This window comes from Cervus canadensis, chromosome 11, assembly GCF_019320065.1.
Source record: "Cervus canadensis isolate Bull #8, Minnesota chromosome 11, ASM1932006v1, whole genome shotgun sequence".
NCBI classification, from domain to species: Eukaryota; Metazoa; Chordata; class Mammalia; order Artiodactyla; family Cervidae; genus Cervus; species Cervus canadensis.
Window position 1 is genome coordinate 16,814,858 of NC_057396.1, and position 20,547 is coordinate 16,835,404.

Below are 20,547 nucleotides of genomic sequence, written 5' to 3' on the forward strand. Positions count from 1 at the left end.
GTTAGTGTCTGGACATGTCATCTAAGAGAAGTGGGGAAAGCATGTGCAGTATTTAGAAGCATGGCTCCGGAGCCTACAAGGAATGTTCTAGTGTAACAATGATTGACATTGTTTTAGAAAGGCCTCTCTCCCCAGATCAGGGAAGTTCTTAAACTCAAAGAGTAAGGTGGCTACAACTTTGTTATGAATTGACCCATTATGCTATAGAAGCTGAATCTCCAAGGTCCATCCAGAGCAGCAGAGTGGAAGCAATTAGGATTAAGCAGTGGTCATAGAGCTGACCACAACTGGAGAGCAATAAGAAATACAGCAGGAGACACAACAAAGAGAGGAGAATGAGTCAGGACTTCTCACTGGGTGAACCTGTATGAGGGGAACTATGAGGGTGAAGTGGAGAGATTTCACCAAGCGGGAGACTGATAGAAAATCTACCAGCTGGAAATAAACCTCCATCCTGTGTTTCCTACATGTGACTTTCTGTGCTTTATTTCTGTTTAATCCTGTTCTCTACACTGTCACCCATACAATTCCACTTTACACATGAACTTATTCTTCAAGAATTATTTCAAGCATTATCTTCTGTGAGGCTTCCCGACCCCCAGAGGTAGGTGTTTTCTTTCTCTACGTTCCAAAGGATCATGTTTACTCTTACTATCATAGTATATGCCACATTGCCTCATTTCCCCCCAGTAGTGCAAAAGACACATTATCATTTTGCAATAAATAACCACCAACTAGTTAATAAAGTAGTAAGTAATGGTGGGAATCAATATTTCTACACCAAGAATTAAGACAGGTCTACAGATGTTCACTGCCAATTAGCCAGGAAACATGAAAGTCAACAGATATAATTTTACCCCAGGTAATTTAAAAGTACTTAAAATGTTCCTAAAATCTAGTGGGATAGGCTTGCTTGTCCTGGGTGAAATTATTTAAGGAAACTGAACTTCAAGATAATTTTACTGCCTGTTTTTTTTAGATATCAATAAACCACAAAATCCTGAGTGGGAAATGGGCTAATTTTAAAGATAGAAAGCAGATGATTTGAGTATAGCTGAGCATCATCTTCCTGGAATGTCCCATCGTGTCATCTGGCCTTATTCTCCCAGAATATTTAGCACATGTGTATATTTCTATACAATTATAATTGACTTACATATGATATATACTTTCCAGTACAATCACTATGATTATATGTTGTACTTATGGGCAATCTCCCCAAGGGTATCTAGGTCATGTTTTTACATAAGAGATGTGAAATCACAGAATATTAAGAAACGTATAACACAAAAGTCTTATTTTGCAAAAGAGAAAGCTGAGCCTCAGAGACATAAACTTGTTTCATATTACATATTTGTTTAAACAATGAGTCATTAAACCATCATTTATCAACAAGTATTACAGTGACTTAATGTTCAAAAGCATAGAGATGTAGGATATAAAGATGAGTAACACAATCCCTGACATCAAGAATTTCACAATTTTCCTGGGAACAGACACATACATAGCAGTATACTGCCAGTGAAGTGTATATTTTGGTTTAAACCTTTGAAGAACAGTTTGACAATATATAAGCTTTTTAAAAATGACTTTGACTCTTCAATTCTACTCCTAAGAATTAACCCTGTAAAAAATAAGCTTGGATGTAAGCAAAGAATTAGCTATAAAGTGTTCTTTGTTTTTTCTTTTTTTAAATAACAGCATTGCTATGAGAATGTCACTAGTTTTCAGAATAAGCTATGGTTTATGATATGTGGAATTCCTTGCCATCATTAAAATATATGTTGAGGAAGAATATTAACATGGTTCACAAAATACTGTTGAGAAGGCAAAAGAGTAGATACCACTGCAGTTTATATTTCATGAATCTATTTTTAAAAAGTTCTTCCTGAGTTCATTTATGCTTAGGGGAAAAAAAAAAAAAACTCTCAGAATACTAGTACTGGGCATCTCCAAATGGTAAATTAAGGATACTGCTCTCTTTTTTTTTTTCTTTTGGTTTCTCTTGGATGTATTTTCTAAACATTTAACATTTTAAATTCTCTTTAAAAGACTAAAGAAGCATCACCAGCCCAGGTGGGATGCATGAGACAAGTGCTCCGGCCTGGTGCACTGGGAAGACCCAGAGGAATCGGGTGGAGAGGGAGGTGGGAGGGGGGATCGGGATTGGGAATACATGTAAATCCATGGCTGATTCATATCAATGTATGACAAAACCCACTGGAAAAAAATAATAATAATAATAAAAAAAATAAAAAAAAAAAAGACTAAAGAAGTTACTTCTAAACAAACAAGTTATCTGGATATCAAGGCAGTATACTTTAGTTCCTGAATATCTGGATCTGTTTACACGGAGCCAAGGGTGGGAAGTCTGGTCTGTACTGAACAATTAATCAAAGGGCAACGCCTTGTAGGAGAAATCTAGCTTCTTAAAGGACATAGTAGAGTCTGCAGAGGCACAGAAGGAGGCAGAGAACGAACACTTCCTGAATCACTGAACCATTGGGCATAAGCAGTTTTTTTCACTGGACTGTCAAATTGAGTGTTTTGTGTAAATACTTTTAAAATCTTACGGGGGGAAGTCTAGAACAAATATCTTCTCTACGTTTTCATAAGGAAGAAACAAGGAACAAGTAAATACAGAATCAAAGGTGCTGTCAAAGCATTTCCAGAGCATGTGAGTGCTCAACTCGACTCATTCTCTTCTGCTAGCCTGAGCTGTTGCTACTCCTCCCCGTGGCCCCCTGCTCTGCAGCCTCCAAGGAGGTCCCAAATTGCCAAGTCTGTTAAGACTGGTTGTGTGTTGTTACAGGTCCTATCTTTAAAACTGGCAGTTCAGAGTTAGGTGCCTACTCTTTATTCCGCAGAGCAGCAAGTCCCTCAGAACATTCCAATCTCCAGTCATCCAGGGTAGACAGGTATTTACTGGTTATTAGATCTTGCTAATCTCTCTTCTCAGCACAGAGCTTTCAATCTATTACGGAGGCATCAGCATGACATCAAAGGGCCAACTGAGACAAATTCAGTGGGAATGCTACACCAAGGTCAGACTGAAAACAATATTTACCTCACAAAGACCTTCAGGCATTCAGGCAGATTAAATTAGAACAGGAATGAGTACATGTCTCTTCTCTATTTATTTAGTCGGCAGAACATGCTTTATCTTATATGGATCACATAGCCATCACTGAAAATGTGATCGATTTTCAAAGTGTCACAACTTGTGGGAGAAATCTGGCTTCTTAAAGGACTTTATAATATAGTCTACAAGGGTACAGAAAGAGGGGAGAGGCAGAGAATGAGCGTTTCCTGAGCATCTCTATGAATCCCATACAACTCTTCACTTTGAATTCTCAGTTATCTCAATTTTGAACCCTTTTTGGAAGTTATTATCATTCCCATTTTGTAGATGAACAAATTTAAGGTTGAGTTTCTGAGGGTTTAAAAAAAATAAACCTGTGTTTGCACAGTTGCTTAAGTGACAGTGACATATTTCAGACCCAGGTTTATCAGACCCCAAAGCCTATGCCTTTTCTAAAGCCTTCTGTTATTTCTGAAGGTCAGACAGAATGAATGTCACATTGTCATGTTAAATCAAAAAGGAGGCAGAGAGATCAAGTGACAGAGATAGTAGACTTGACATTTAGACATTGAAAAACCTACAGAGTTGTCACATATCTTCCTATCTTGATATCAGCAGATATCTCTGGAAGATGCTAACTTCAAAACAGGAGGAGATTATAATCAAGTTACAGCACCTTTGTAGGCAGCTACTCAGTGGGACTGAAACTCAGCAAAATCAAGGTGCAGGTGGTCATTGCCTTGGGTGCTGAGTGGGACTGCTGCTTCAAGATGGGCAGAGCACTGTTGGCTGTAGAGGGAATCCAGTGCCCAGGAGATTCAGCCTAGACCAGGCTTGTTCCATACCTTCTCCATGCGACTGGCCCACTCCTAACTTTCCCTAATTTTATTCTACAAGCTTCTGATTTTGAGGCTGCCTCAGCTCTGGCTTTAGTGATTTATAGCCCCTGAGTCTACCAACAGAGATTTGTTTCTTTTGCAGGGAGTGGTGATGGGATAGGTTTGTCTCTTACTTTCTAATTTGGAGAATCAGGACTGAACTCATGGTAACCAATTCTTTAGTGACCTCCAACATGTAGCTCCTCCTCTCATAAGTTGTTCTCCTTGAAGCCCATTTGGGTTCTGACCCTCTGCAAATCTTTTTTTTTTTTTTTTTCAGGCACTCAGGATCATGCTATACTTTACAGGACTCTGTATAATAGAACCACCAAGAGAACCACAGGAGAACCACTAAGTCGCAGCCCTCTAGGACTGAACATCTCACTGAAACTTCCCTTTTCCATGTCCCCTTCCTTTAGGCCCTACAATATGACTAGTTATAATTAAAAATTGTAAATCATGGAATTTAAACTTTGACCTTAGAAATTAATACAGGTCAATCTCAAATCTCTGCCAATCCAACTATTTCCCCATTCAACAATAATTATTTGAAAGCTAGGTCTTATGTTGAATCAAAATTGGCCTCTCGCTGGTCCCAATTCTGCCTGCTGAGATTATGCAGCCCACAGGAAGGTAATGTTAAGGAATACTTAAAAGAACTGGTGCCCTGAATGAGATTGTTAAGAGTGGTTTCTTGTAGGAGGAAGTATAGCATGAGAGCAAGATCTAGGCAAGCCTCCGCCAGGAGTCACCTTTGAATTCCCTGGGATCCCTTTTCCTCTGTTGGGTGATATTTGGAGTCTCTGTTCTTCACATGAAATGAGCCAGAAATAGGCAGGTCTCCAGCTCCAGGCTGCAAATCCTCTGAGTACAGCTTCCATTGCCAAATCTTTAGAGAGGATGGACTGCATAAGAAGAAAATCTCACACTTCCGAATGGTCTCACTCAAGCTCTCAAACAGAGGTAGAGCCCTGGCTGGAAGAAAAAGGTAGAGGTAAATTCTTTGTGAGTTTTGTTTTTAGCAACTGGATTTCAAGTAAACAGATGTAAATTATATAAAGATTTGTAGAATGTTTGATGCATTTTATCAATGCAGAAACAAATAATAGGGACACTGCGCATTAAATAAAACTGACTACAGCTCCTCATCTGTTGGGTGCTGGATCATTGAAAATATAGTGCCCATAGGCTCAGCAAGGGCTTCCCTGGGTGACTCAGACAATAAAGAATCTGCCTGCAATGTGGGAGACCTGGGTTCAATCCCCAGGTTGGGAAGATCCCCTGGAGGAGGACATGGCAACCCACTCCAGTATTCTTTCCTAGAGAGTCCCCAGGGATAGAGCAGCATGGTCAGACAGGACTGAGTGATGAACCCCAACATAGGCTCAACGAAGATCAAGCTAACCCTTTGGGTACTAGTGACTAAATGTTACAGGTATATCAGATCTACTTTTTCTGATACCTAAATCTCCTGGCTCTTGGGACTTAAGCCTGCTTTTTCTACTAACTCAAGTGGATACATCCTCTACTGGCCAGGAACCAAGTGTAGCCACTCCTGGGATTAGGGGTCTGGCCAGTAGAGGATGTATTCACTTGGGGTAATAGAAAGAGCAGGCTTTGTAGATAGGCAGACTTGAGTTTGAATCCTGACTTTATCACTTATTAGTTGTGTGCCCTTGATAAAATTATTTAACCTCTTATTTTCTTCCATTTGGAAAAGATAATTGCAAAAACGGAGATAATTCTCGAACCAATAGAAGTGTTGCCAGGGATAAAATGGCATCATGTTTGCAAATACTGTATATTATAGTAGTTGTTCAGTGATTTTTTGTCCCCTTTCCCTTTATTGCTTATATTTTTCTTACCTTCAGCTCTTTCTCTAGAGCTCTTCCTCTAGCGTGTGGAATAACGACATATCAGAAAGTGCTTTAGAAAAGATACTTCCACCCCCTGCTTTTTGGGAACTCTGCTTCTGCCTCATGCTATTGCTTCCTCTTTCCACGATTTTGATCTTCATCATCAAAATGAACCAGAGGACATGGAAGAAGCAAAACTCAAATCCATCTGCTCAGTTCTTTGTATGCATAACTTTTGGAAGGAAGCTAAAATCTATTAATGGAAACGAGTATGTTTGCGGCTTTTATTTATGACGCATCTATTCCAGACAGCACAGAAGAGGAATCAAACGTGATGCTTTCCTTCCAGGGCCCTGCTGTCCAATGAAGGAATTGTACATGTTGGTGAGTAATTTTAGGAACGTGATAAATGTTATAAATGAGGTGTGCCAAGTCATCAGGTTATTAGAATCCACAGACTCTACTTCTTTCTCTCTCTCTCTCCCTGTCTCTCTTTATTGTAGATTCAGAGGGTTCCTGTATTGTCACTGTTTAAATGATAACTTACTATGAGTCTGGGAAGGACATCCGCCTTAAGTTCTCTTCAAGCTTTTTTTTTTTTCTCATAGAATATTTTTTTCCATTTATTTTTATTAGTTGGAGGCTAATTACTTTACAATATTGTAGTGGTTTTTGCCATACATTGACATGAATCAGCCATGGATTTACATGTATTCCCCATCCTGATCCCCCCTCCCACCTCCCTCCCCACCCGATCCCTCTGGGTCTTCCCAGTGCACCAGCCCCAAGCACTTGTCTCATGCATCCAACCTGGGCTGGTGATCTGTTTCACCATTGATAATATACATGTTTCGATGTCAAGTTTTGCTACTAGTGAATTACAATGTGGTTGAGAACTTAATGGCAATTTGCTATTGTTAGCAAAGAATGACAGATGTGGAGATAATTTTGAATTATGTTAATGTTCTGAGGAATAAATGAGCTCCTGTTGACATAATATCTGGTTTAAATAATGGATTACAATGTATTAAGTTTCAGTGCCCTGGTGGAAAACTCAAATCTTAAGAGCAAGAACTGTTCTTGAGAGATCTGATACCATTATAATCCCAAGAGTTCTCTTTTCTTCTTTTCATTAAAGAAGGAGAAACGTACGTTTCTTTGGATTATCTAATCAAATTCCTAAGAATAAAAGTATTGTACTTGAAATATCTTTATAAATCAACATAACAATGTTAAAATGTATCCTGTGATCCAAAAATCATATAAATTATGACTTCTTTTTAGAATATATGTCCTTTTTTGATATTTGGTTTCTTGATGTTAATAATGATCATGAACTTATTTGAAAGAAAATATGCCTGTGTTTCTAATAATATGAATCAAATAGCCCCCTATTTTCTTTAACCCATCAAACCTGAGTGTGCAGTGGCCACCTCTCCTTTTCCTGTGGCAATCTTCTGACCTTTTAACACTGATGTCAGGTGAAGATTGATTTTACGTCATATGTCTTGACATCTTGCCTTCATAATATCAAATAATCCATGAGGTCTGTGTATATTCCTTAAGTGCTTTGGATGTTCAAATCATCTAACTTCCTTTTCTGTGATATAAAATCATTAAAAATAGAGAGGAGGGTTTGGAGAAAGGAAGGGTAGGCTGGATTAGAATCCCACCGTACACTGGAGATTTATGAGAATTTCCATTTGACAAGTGCCTTCTGTGTTCTGGGAAGTTTCCAGATATGTTTTAAAAATTAACCATATACTATAAAGTAAGAGTTTGTTCTCCTCAAGTTACAAGGGTAGAAACTGAGGCTCACAGAGATTAAAAGATTCATAAAATTTTTCAGTATTAGTGGTGGCTAGATGGGGGTCCGGGCTTCCCAGGTGGTTCAGTGGGTAAAGAATCTGTGTGCAGTGCAGGAGACCTGGCTTTGATTCCTGGGTCAGGAAATTCCCTGCAGGAGGGCATTGCAACCCACTCTAGTATTCTTGCTGGGGAATCTCATGGACAGAGAATCCTGGTGGGCTACAGTCTAAAGGGTTGCAAAGAGTCAAACACAACTGAAATGAACGAGCCTGCACTCTATACTTAAGTTTATCTGGTTTCAAATCTGCTACTGAAGTTGGACATGAGTTTGAGCAAATTATGGGAGATAGTGAAGGACAGGGAAGCCTGGCATGCTGCAGTTCATAGAGTCTCAAAAAGTTGGACACGACTTAGTGACTGAACAACAAAAACTGAAGTTGGTCTGAATCAGCAAGGTAAGGGCTCATCATCAAGCCGGTTTTAGAAAAAGCAGAGGAGCCAGAGATCAAATTGCCAACATCTTCTGGATCATCAAAAAAGCAAGAGAGTTCCAGAAAAACATCTATTTCTGCTTTATTGACTACGCCAAAGCCTTTAACTGTGTGGATCACAATAAACTATAGAAAATTCTGAAAGAGTTGGGAATATCAGACCACCTGACCTGCCTCTTGAGAAACCTGTATGCAGGTCAGGAAGCAACGGTTAGAACTGGACATGGAACAACAGACTGGTTCCAAATAGGAAAAAGGGTACTTCAAGGCTGGATATTTTCACCCTGCTTATTTAACTTATATGCAGAGTACATCACGAGAAATGCTGGGCTGGTAGAAGCACAAGCTGGAATCAAGATTTCCAGGAGAAATATCAACAACCTCAGATATGCAGATGACACCACCCTTATGGCAGAAAGTGAAGAGGAACTAAACAGCCTCTTGATGAAAGTGAAACAGGAGTGTGAAAAAGTTGACTTAAAGCTTAACATTCAGAAAACTAAGATCATGGCATCCAGTCCCATCACTTCATGGCAAATAGATGGGGAAGCAGTGGCTGATTTTATTTTGGGGGGCTCCAAAATCACTGCAGATGGTGACTGCAGCCACAAAATTAAAAGATGCTTACTCCTTGGGAGGAAAGTTATGACCAACCTAGATAGCATATTAAAAAGTAGAGACATTACTTTGCCAACAGAGGTCTGTCTAGTCAAGGCTATGATTTCTCCAGTAGTCATGTATGGATGTGAGAATTGGACTATAAAGAAAGCTGAGCACCGAAGAATTGATGCTTTTGAACTGTGGTGTTGGAGAAGACTCTTGAGATTCCCTTGGACTGCAAGGAAATCCAACCAGTCCATGCTAAGGGATATCGGTTGTGGGTGTTCATCGGAAGGACTGACGCTGAAGCTGAAACTCCAATACTTTGGCCACCTGATGTGAACAGCTGACTCATTGGAAAAGACCCTGATGCTGGGAAAGATTGAAGGCAGGAGGAAAAGGGGATGACAGAGGATGAGATGGTTGGATGGCATCACCGACTCGATAGACATGGGTTTGGGTGGGCTCCGGGAGTTGGTGATGGACAGGGAGGCCTGGCGTGCTGCGGTTCATAGGGTCGCAAAGAGTCAGACACGACTGAGCGACTGAACTGAACTAAACGGAGGGGCTCATCGGTATGATCCAGCTCATGATGCTTGTTTCGTTTTGTCTGGTCAGCACTAAGATATGCTCTCTCTGGTTAGCTCTTTTTGTTCTCTTATATCCTGATGTACACACACACACACACACACACTATGTATATATAAATACACATTTATATATAACTCATATATTTATTTTCTATCCCTGGTTGCTGGAAACATTTACAGTTTGTGATCTCTCTCCCTGGTATAATGAATGATTATGGGTTTTGGAGCAAGACAAGGGGAGCATTTTAGTGTAGGCCTAACCAATTACTAACAATATATGTGCTTTGGGCAAGACTTTAGCCCAATTCCATCGCACAACTGGAAATAGCCAAACCTAAGTTGCAGAGCTGCTGTAAAGATGAAAACAAAACACATGTAAAGTGCCTGGTATTTGGTAAATATTAGTGCCCTCCATGATCCCTTCTCACCCTCATCAGCATCTTTTGTGAAATCACTTTGAAAATTCTCCACTGTTAGCTCTAATACTGATTGTTCTGAGAAAAGTGTTGGTTGAGGTTATAATATCAACTGCCAGAGTAAGGGAATATTTGACTAGAATTCTTCCTGCCTCCATGTCTTCTGAGGGGTAGAGTTAGAAGATACCAGGTACAAAAGAGAATGTGAGAATAACCTTCATATTAACGTGTCATAATTTATAATAGAAATATTCATTATCTCATTCACGATCCTTGGTCCCTTACCATACCAAAGATGTAAAAAAGGGTCAAAATAAGGAGAGGTGGGAAGATAGGTGAAGAGATTTTCTAGGAGTTGGCTATTGCTGTGTTTATTTATTTATTTATTTTTTTCATTTATTTTTATTAGTTGGAGGCTAATTACTTTATAATATTGTAGTGGGTTTTGTCATACATTGACATGAATCAGCCATGGAGTTACATGTATTCCCCATCCTGATTCCCCCCTACCACCTCCCTCTCCACCCAATTCCTCTGGGTCTTCCCAGTGCACCAGGCCCGAGGACTTGTCTCATGCATCCAACCTGGGCTGGTGATCTGTTACTATATATGGAATTTAGAAAGATGGTAATGTTAACCCTATATGCAAAACAGAAAAAGAGACACAGATGTACAGAACAGACTATTGCTGTGTTTAATGTCTTTACTTCTTTCCCTTACTTCAACCCAATGGGGATGGTGGTCTGCATGGCCCTTTGGAGAGCTAGATGTATATGTTACTGCAGAAGTTGGTGGGAAGGACAGCTCTGTTTCCTTGGGTCTGATTTTTAGGCAGGACATCTAGAAGACAAGTCTGACAGACTGCTTTGGTGATTGAAGTAGAGGAAGGTTTCTCAGGTCTCATTAATCTGTGTTCCTCGATCTCATCTGGAGAAGGTACATGAAGGATTCTGATGGAGTGGACTGGGCCACACAGAGGAACTTAAAGAAGATGCTGCCAGTGCTTCACATATGTCACTCAGACCCTTCCATTTCAGTGTGCTCCCAGTAACTCCAGCCCTAAAGACTTCTCTAGAACTGTAGGGGGCCACTTTGCCTGGGGTGAGGTAGACCGGAAGTGTCAGGGAATTAATTCCTCCTTGGAGCAGTCTTAGAACAAGTTTGACTTGAAGTGTGAACATAAGGTGTATCTGTATACCTATGAATACCACAGTTCTCTTGTTTCTAAGCTGGGATATCCCTAAGGCATGTGTTTGGCACTCTTTGCCTTGTTCCCTGTGGACTTAAATGTAATTCTAATGGCAGCTGGTTTAAGTTGTGCTCTTCACTGGTTGTCTCCTCCTCCCTCCTTACCCTGCTGATATTTCTCTGCAATTCCCAAATAAGCTACTTGCATTCAAATCCTCACCTAAGGGTATACTTTTGGAGGAATTCAAACTAAGACAATGAGCACTAAAGAAGGTCCAAGGAAAAACACCCTTATGAAAGGATTCTGGAACTCGCCAACCAAGACACAAAAAGGGACCTGTTACTGGCAGTGATAGGAGAGGTGATGATAATCCTTGGCTTGCTGAGCATCACAATTATAAGTATTCTCATCTTTGGTGAATTGGAATTTTAAGTTTAAGTAGTTTAAGTTTAAGTTAAGTAGTTTAAGTTTATACAGTATCTCAGCATTTTTTAGATATAGTGGCAATGGTAATTATGAGGACTGTGGAATTGGTTACTGTTAATTGTTAAGGGGAAAGAAATGACAGGCTCAATTCAACAACCACCATATTATTTTCAGTATGAATCTCAGAAGACTTCAAATACGGCATTTGAAGAGACCATATATCCTATAGCCAGAGGGCAGATCTAGCTAAAAATTGGGTGCAGACCTGAGTGGAAAAGGTACAATTGCAAAGACAATTCTCAGCCATGACAAGTCTCTTATGCTAAAATTGGGACCTTGATAGGAAAGGACTGTGGCTCTGACATCTGAGATGGGGATATTTGTGGAAGATAAACTTGAAAACATTGAATCTGTAGATTCTCTTGAACATCTGGGCCTATAGAAATGGTTCACTCCTCATTCTTATAGGATTATAAATTTTCTCATTGCAGACAAGTCATAAGAGATGTCATAAGATATCTCTTCATGAGATGATACTTATCTTCTTCAAAGTTTACCTCTATCCTACTCATAGATTTTAGGATAATAACTAGGATAGAAACTCAGCTCGAACTCTTGGAAAAGTAATTTCCCTGCTCCAGAAAAAAAGGAATTAGTTCAAAAGAGCTATAAGACTTGGAAAATATGTCCTGACAGAATCAGGAAAACATATTTGAAAGTGGACTTTGAGGGTTCCACCCAGCAGGGAGGACTATAAGACTGAAAACAAAGGATTTCAAAATGAGGGGATTCCCCACTCTTCCCCATGACATCAGTTTTAATGTACTGGGAAGGATTCCTGTAGTCCGTGCTAACTTGCTGCTGGCATAGTTATTTGAAGCTTGGAAAATGATGGCCTGCATCAAATTAAATGCAATCGCTGTATAAATACTCAGCTTCTTTGCTCTTCGGATGGGAGATTTCTTGGATCAGTGTTGAACACTCTTTCCTGAAGTTTTCTCTTAGCATTAAGCAACAAAATCCTGAATAGATTCCTGAGGTGGGGAGGGGTGAAGAAATGTCACTGATGACGACTGAGCTAAGGGTTGAATGTCAGCATGTCAGGGAGGAGGTTCTGCATCTTGAGTCAACCTGGAGACCTATCAGGACCCAAGAGTGTAAAGGTATCTTGGGACAGAATCAGTCAGGGTAAAATTTTCCTATCCTGTTACCATTTTTCCTCCTCTTTGCTTTGACTCCAGAGATAAAAGAAACTATTTAGCAATCTAGGGATGAGGAGGGAGGAAAAAAGAGGAGAAATACAAGCCAAATATACAGAAATCAAGTCAAATACTATTTCTTATGGCTCTAGGCTTTCATTTTAAAATAAGTACCTGAACTGGGAACTTCCACATGTACAAACTGGGTTTAGAAAAGACAGAGGAACCAAGGTCAAATTGCCAATATTTGATGGATCATAGAAAAAGCAAGGGAATTCCAGAAAAACATCTACTTCTACTTCATTGACTACACTAAAGCCTTTGACTGGGTGTATCATGACAAACTGTGGACAATTCTTGAAGATATGGGAGTACTAGATCACCCTATCTTTCTCCTGAGAAACCTGATTCAGGTCAAGAAACACCAGCTAGAACCAGACATGGAACAACTGACTGGTTCCAAATTGAGAAAGGGATATGTCAAGGTTGTATATTGTCATCTTACTTATTTAACTTATATGCAGAGCACATCATGCAAAATGTCAAGCTGCATGAGTCACAAACTGGAATCAAGATTTCTAGGAGAAATAACAGCTTCAGACAGGCAAATGATATCATTTCACTCTAATGGCAGAAAGTGAAGAGGAACTTAAGAGCTTCTTAATGAGAGTGAAAGAGAAGAGTGAAAAAGCTGGCTTAAATCTCAGTTTGAAAACAAACAAAAACAAAACAAAACTAAGATCATGGCATTTGGTCCCAACACTTCATGGCAAATTGATGGGGAAAAAGTGGGAACTTTTTATTTTATTTTTTGGAGTCCAAGTTTTATTTTCTTGGACTCCAAAATCACTGTGGAAAGTGACAGCAGCCATGAAATTAAAAGACACTTGTTTGTTGGAAGTAAAGCTATGACAAACCTAGACAATGTATTAAAAAGCAGACACATTACTTTGCCAACAAAAGTCCTTATAGACAAAGCTATGGTTTTTCCAGTAATCATGTATAGATGTAAGAGTTGGATCATCAAGAAGGTTAAGCACTGAAGAAATGATGATTTTGAATTGTGGTGCTGAAGCAGACTTTTGAGAGTCCCTTGAACAGCAAGGTGATCAAACCAGTCAATCCTAAAAGAAATCAACCTTGGATATTCTTTGGAAGGGCTGATGCTGAAGCTGAAGCTGAAGTTCCAATACTTTGGTCACCTGACAAAAAGCTGACCCATTGGAAAAGACCCTGACGCTGGGAAAGATTGAGGGCAAGAGGAGAAGGGGTGACAGAGGATAAGATGGCTAGATAGCACCACCGACTTGATGGGCATGAATTTGAGCAAACTCTAGGAGATAATGAAGGACAGGGAAACCCAGAGTGCTGTAGTCCATGGGGTCACAGAGCGGACATGACTACTTAGCGACTGAACAACAACAGCGACAAGGTTTTCATTTTAAAATAAATCCAAGCTGTGAGGAAAGAGAAAATATACAATTAATCAGTTTTTAAATTTTTATATCTTAGACTAGATATTCTAATTATTGAATTGACATTATGTTCTGATTTAAAAGGATGTGGGAGTGTCTTTTAACTAAAAGTGATCCAAAACGTCATGATTTTTCATTCAGTGGCATAAAAGATATTTCTGGACAATATCTAAGTTCCAATGAAACAAATAAACATACAAACATATTCATTTGCTTATATCAAGTGTGCCTCTTCAACATGCTCCTTCTGCTACTTCATTACTGCTTTTGTTTGCTCCCAATATCTTCTGTTATAGTAATAAAAATATAGCTGACAGCAACTGATGTAGAAGAAATTAACTTAGAGTACATGAAGAAATCTAAGATATCTCACATGTTTCTTTTCTAGCCAGTCATACTTCAGGGTTGGTAACTCCCAGGCTCCTTTAAAGCCATATTCACATTGCTTCCTTTGTTTTCTTTTCAAGCATAAAATGATATATAAACAATGAAAAAAGTATAAGAGATGAAAGTTTGAAAACCATGAAGACATTTGGATTTCTTTCTTGATTCTCAAAACAAATACAATAATCTTTGCTTCATAAGGAAGAAAGAAACAGGAGTTGAGATGGCCACCCACAATGTGGAATAAGTCATTTACCATCATGTGTTCCATTGGAATCTTCCAGAGCATTGAACATCATGTGCCCACCAACAGATCTGTGACCCGAGCCAAGTGTTACTCTCTTGCTGTGAGGTTTTTGTGTTACAGAAAACAAAATACAAAGCTTTGCTGAAATCCTGCAAGATTACTTCCCCTTTTTTTGCATGAACCTTCATTTACCATGAAAGGTAACAATTTTGTTGGCACTATTTATTCTCTTCCAAACACTCTTGATTGATCCTTGGGACCTAATGTTTTTTAAATTTGTTGCAGATTGATTTACTAGAGAATTCCTCACTCTACATCAGATTCTCTCTTGGCCAAATTCAAAAACTCAGAGAAAACAGTAATCGGAATGGTCATAAAATATGGGTAGGGCTCAAGATGCCCACCTCTTTCTTTGAATTATTGTCTCTGTAACTGTACAGAGAGAGGTTATATGTGTAGGCCAGATGTTCTCAACCACAGTGATTTCACACCCTCACCTCCATGACATTTAGTAATGTATAGAGATAAGTTTGATTGTCACAACTGGGGAGGGATACTGAGAGTATCTAGTGAAAGGAGCCCTGGAACGCTGCTAAACGTATGTGTTAGCCTCCTATTGTTGGGTATCACGGCAGCTTTAAACAGCCCTCATGTATTGTCTCACAGCTCCATAGGTCAGAAATCTGGGAGAATTGGGAGCGGTGATCAAGCAGGTTCTCTATTTAGAGTCTCACAGGGCTGAAATCAAGGTGTTGGCCAAGCCGGGCTCTTACATGGAATCTCTGTGGAAGAATCCTTTTCTAAGATCATTCAGGTTGTTGGCAGAATTCAGCTCCTTGCTGTTTTAAGACTGATGTCCTCATTTCCCTGCTGGATGTCAGACATTGCTAGAGCCTAATGGGCATCCGTATTAGTTAGCTTATGTTCCCTACCATCCATAATAAATGCCATAATAGCATGTTGTTGTGAATTTGTGCTTTGAATATCTGTTTTCCTCTTCTGTCACCAGCTAGAGAAAACTCTTTTTTAAAAGCATTTATTTAACCAGATCAGGCCTATGTGAATAATCTTTATATTTTAAGGAATTAATTACAGGAATTAATTAATCTCCAAAAAATCACTTCATAGTATTTAGATTAGTTTTTGATTGAACAATGAGGGGGACGTAGCCAAGGGGGACCATCCTTGGAATTCTGCTTACCCAATAGTCTATAATGCCTAAGACAACAAGAATTATCTGGCTCCAAATGCTAATATTGCCAAGATCAAGAAACTCTGGTTTAGGCATATCTTTTTGTGCATGGTGGAAATATTTTGTTTATCTTTCTTGTGAAAGACAGATTCACAGCCTACAGCGCTTGAAAGAAGCATATGCCAGTGGGTTTCTGATCATGATCCAAAACTCTCATTTTGTCAGAGCTGTTGATCACAAAGATCTTAAGGATTGCTTGATATCTGCTGGTCCTAACCCATCAACCTCTTAGCTTCACATCCATCAGTCTACTTAGTTTACATTCTATTTTTTGACACGCATGGTATTTCATTTAAAATTGTTAGAAAAAAGAGGAGCATTAAACATTCTTTATCTTTGGCTAAATTACAAAAATGTGGACATACGTGTAATTAGAATACAGGTTGCCATTACAGGGGCTCTTTTTTTTTTTTTTTTTGGTCACTGATGTACTGAGCACCTAGCACAATTTGAGGCACATGTTAGGTACACAGTGAATATTCATTGGATAAATGAATTTCCCAGTCAAGGATAATGTAGCAATAGGAATCTGGACTTTCTGTACAAATACTCAGATTTAAATGGGTCTGAGACTTGAATGGAGGATGCTCTGCTATGACATATAAAAGGATGAAGCATATACGTATGCAGCTTGAGATCAGAAATGCCCTGATGGGTATATAAAGATGTATAGACTAGCAACCTTTCTTAAAGTTAGAGAAGCCACCTGATTTAAATTCCTACTCTAGGAAGAAATCTCCTATATGACACCCCTGTTGCATCTAGTTTCTGTTTGAGTCCTAGACTGCATCATGGGTCTTCCCCATGACAGTGGTGAACTGTGACATGACAGAGGATAAACAATCCACCTGTAATTCAGGAGACCCAGGGGATGCAGTTTCAATCCCTGGGTGGGGAAGATCCCTCAGAGGAGGAAATGGCAACCCATTCCAATATTCTTGGCTGAAAAATTCCTTGAACAGAGGAGCCTCACAAGCTATTCATTCCATGGAGTCACAAAGAGTCAGACAGGACTGGGCACGCATGCACAGATGGTGTCATGGGCATTGGACGCTTTGGAATAGAAATCTTCAAAGTGCTTTTTTCCCCTGAATACTCCTTAAAAGAATTTTGGTGAATCATAGACCCCTTTGCACATTTTAATTTGACATTGAAAGCTTTTAAATTATAAATTAACGGTTACAAATAATGTAATTTCTGGCATATCCCATATCATGTAAGTATTTTAAATATATTTTGATAAAACATCCAGATTGATAGATTTAGTTCATTCAATTTGTAAATATGTCTTCCATAATATCTATCGTATAAATGCTGTTCAAATTGTCTATTCAAATAGATGAATCAGGCTTACATTCTGTGAGAAAAATAATCCAAATTCATTTTTCAATTTAAATAGACTAGACTATTTGTATCCCTATGACAACCATTTCATTTCTAAATTCCAATTCTAAGATAAATCAATATATAGATAGATATAGGGCCTTAAAATGAGTCTGTCACCTGGATGAAATAAGGCACTGTCCTATCAATATTTCTTACAGATGACCTTTCTGCTTAGCTGTCACTTCCTCGGGAGTTATACATCCTCAAAGTATTCCTTTGTCGGTTCCCCAAAGGATTTTACACCCTGAGCAATGCATGACAGTAAGGCTGAGGAACAGGTTTGAACATAGGTTTTTCCTTAATACAATAAAGTAGGAGAAATACAAAGAGAGGTGACATAGGATAAGTTTTAATCTCAGATTGATACATTTTGGGAAAAATTACACATAGAGGTTGAGGATTTGGGAAAAGATTCTTATAAAACTATACATCCCCATAGACCCCCAGAAAAATCTTAATGTACTTCCAGGGACATAAGCCCCTCAGTTTGAAGACTGCTGGTTTACATGATAATCTGTTACATAGTTAGAAAAAAATCTCTTAAATTATGGAATAGTGAACTGAAATATACTTCCTACCATATATCTTGGATTTCCCTGGTGGCTCAGATGGTAAAGCATCTGCCTACAATGCGGGAAACCTGGGTCCAATCCCTGGGTTGGGGAGCTCTCCTGGAGAAAGAAATGGCAATGCACTCCAGTATTCTTGCCTGGAAAATCTCATGGATGGAGGAACCTGGTAGGCTACAGTCCATGAGGTCACAAAGAGTCGGACACAACTGAGCAACTTCACTTCCACCGTGTATCTATTCTACTATGTTTCAGTTCTCTTTGAGTACCTAGAGCAGGACAAATTCATCTTCCATTGATGATGCTCTAAACATCTGAAGATTCTATGATGTATTCTTGATGTCTCCCCATCTCTAGGATTCATAGCCCCAGTTTCTTGTATTGCTTATTGTCTATCCTTACTTTCATTCCCTTCACCCTTATATTTATCCTCCCATAAAAATACCCACGCTTATAAAATTTTTCCTGAATTTTTATGTCCAAAACAGTATAATGCTTCTACTATCAGGGTTAAAATATTAATGTCTGTGACAACTTCACAATGTGAAGAGCTGCCATTTATTGAAGGCTTAGTATATGCTTAGTACTAGAAATAAACACTGCAATGAAGGTACTATTCTCATTTTACAGATGAGAAGAATGAATCAGAAAAAAAAAAAAAAACTAGATAGCTTGAACAAAGTCAAAATCTTCATTCAGAACCTTGTTTATTAATTAGTTGCTGACTGGGCCAGTAGTTGATCTAATAGCAATACAGCAACATGTAGAACATATCTCTGTAGGTATGCAGGGATCCAGAATAGTCGAGATACGTGATTAAGCAAAATGTTAGGATCGCCTAAACAAACTCTGAAAAAGTCCTTGTAAATCTAAGATGACCTGGCATGTACTGTGGTCTTGAATAACCTGCTTAGGTGACCTAGTGAAGTACCAGGGTTTCCGAACGACTCTGCTCAGTACAAAGGATTGCTTGGAGCATCTTGTGGACTGGTGCTGGGGAAAAGGGGAGGCCCCGGTGAAGGGACTTCTCAGCTTCTCTCCACTGCTTCAGCCAAACAGCTCTGCTCTTCTCCAGTTTTATTTGTTTACCCTCCTCCAATAAGAAGTAGATAGAGATAAAACTGTGATAGAGTTAGAAATAGATATATATATATGTGAGTGTGAGTGTCAAGAAACAACTAGTCACGAAAAGAATGCTAATTTTGCAGCCAGCATGTTTGGGTTTGACCCTAGTATTATACCTACTATTAGGCAATTTGGGCATGCTTTTTAGCTACTTTGAGCTTTAATTTCCTCACCTGACATATGGCAGGTACTCAAAGAACTTTGTTGGGCAAATAAGTGAATGAATAAATAAATAAATAATTTTGTATTTTGGCAAAAATAAGCTTGCAGGGTTATGTTGAGGCTTTATGATAGAGTCTTTAGCATGCTTGGCATATAGCAGGCCTTTTGCAAATAATAATAATAATAGCCACTTATTATTGTTGGTGGTAGTGTAATTATTATTGATTCATTGCTTTTGGGGGATTGATGTGCCAGGTGCTCATGTAGCACTGTTCTCTAAGCTAGAGATTCATTTTAAAACTTGAGAACAAATATTATATGTTGCTGAATGTTGGGAATGCACCTGAATCCAAAGGGGCTTTCCCATCATAAAAGGAGATCATGGGAGTCTCAGAGGCTTCTTGGTCCCTCACTCTTGCAAGTGTTACCTGAAAAGTTTGGTGGTAAAAACACTGGCAACATGTTGTCTGGAAGAAGTCTTGCCATTGTGCCAGGTGTGCCAAAATCATACAGTGACTCAACGGGATCAGTTCTTGCAGCCCAAGAGGTATGCATGTTTGCTGTCACTGGTATTCTTGGGGCTTGAATCATACTACCCAGTGATACCCAATTCTATCTATTAAGTACTTTCATTCTCTGGGTTAGAGCAAATTATAAACCTGCAGACTATCCTTCTTGAGGGAGGAAGGAGAAAAAAAAGTGACCTGAAAATTGATGCCTTTAATCTACCTAAATCATTTCCAGTTAAATACCATTGTCTTGTGGATCACATTCATCTGCTGCAGATTGTAAATTCTCCAAGGCAAGACCTTGTCTTTTCAGAGATTGTGTAAAATGGTGCAGACACTTTTAGCACTTGTGGTATAACAGATGGTTATCATTTATAACAAAAGAATAAGAACAATGGCAGCCTAATCACATGCCCTAGAAGCTTGGTATGGAAAAGAAATCCCATTATATACATACTGTAATCCCATTACAGTATACTGTAAAAAGTATGTATGTTTTGTACTAGGAAAATCTGACAACTTATTTTTTTTTTCAATTTTAGAAAACAGATTAGTGAGAGTTAATTCTAATTATGTAAAAATTCTTTGCTTTACGAGACACTTTTTCTAAAGAGTCTCTTTAAATAGCCAGATCTCTTTCTGGAGTATTCAAAATCGAATTTGCTTTACAAAATGCTGATTCAATTCAACTTTTCAAGAGCAAGGAAAGTGTGCACAAATGGGGCATTGCATGTTTAGAGTTAATGGTGAAGCCTCACTTAGTGATCATAGTGAAAACAAGGCCAACCCTTCTAGAGCTTGAGCCCATCAAAGTCAGAATAGCTAAATATGGCAGGTGGCTTTTACAAGGCATTAGGTGTCCTCACTCCAAGAGAGAAACCTAAACCAGCACTGGGGTCACT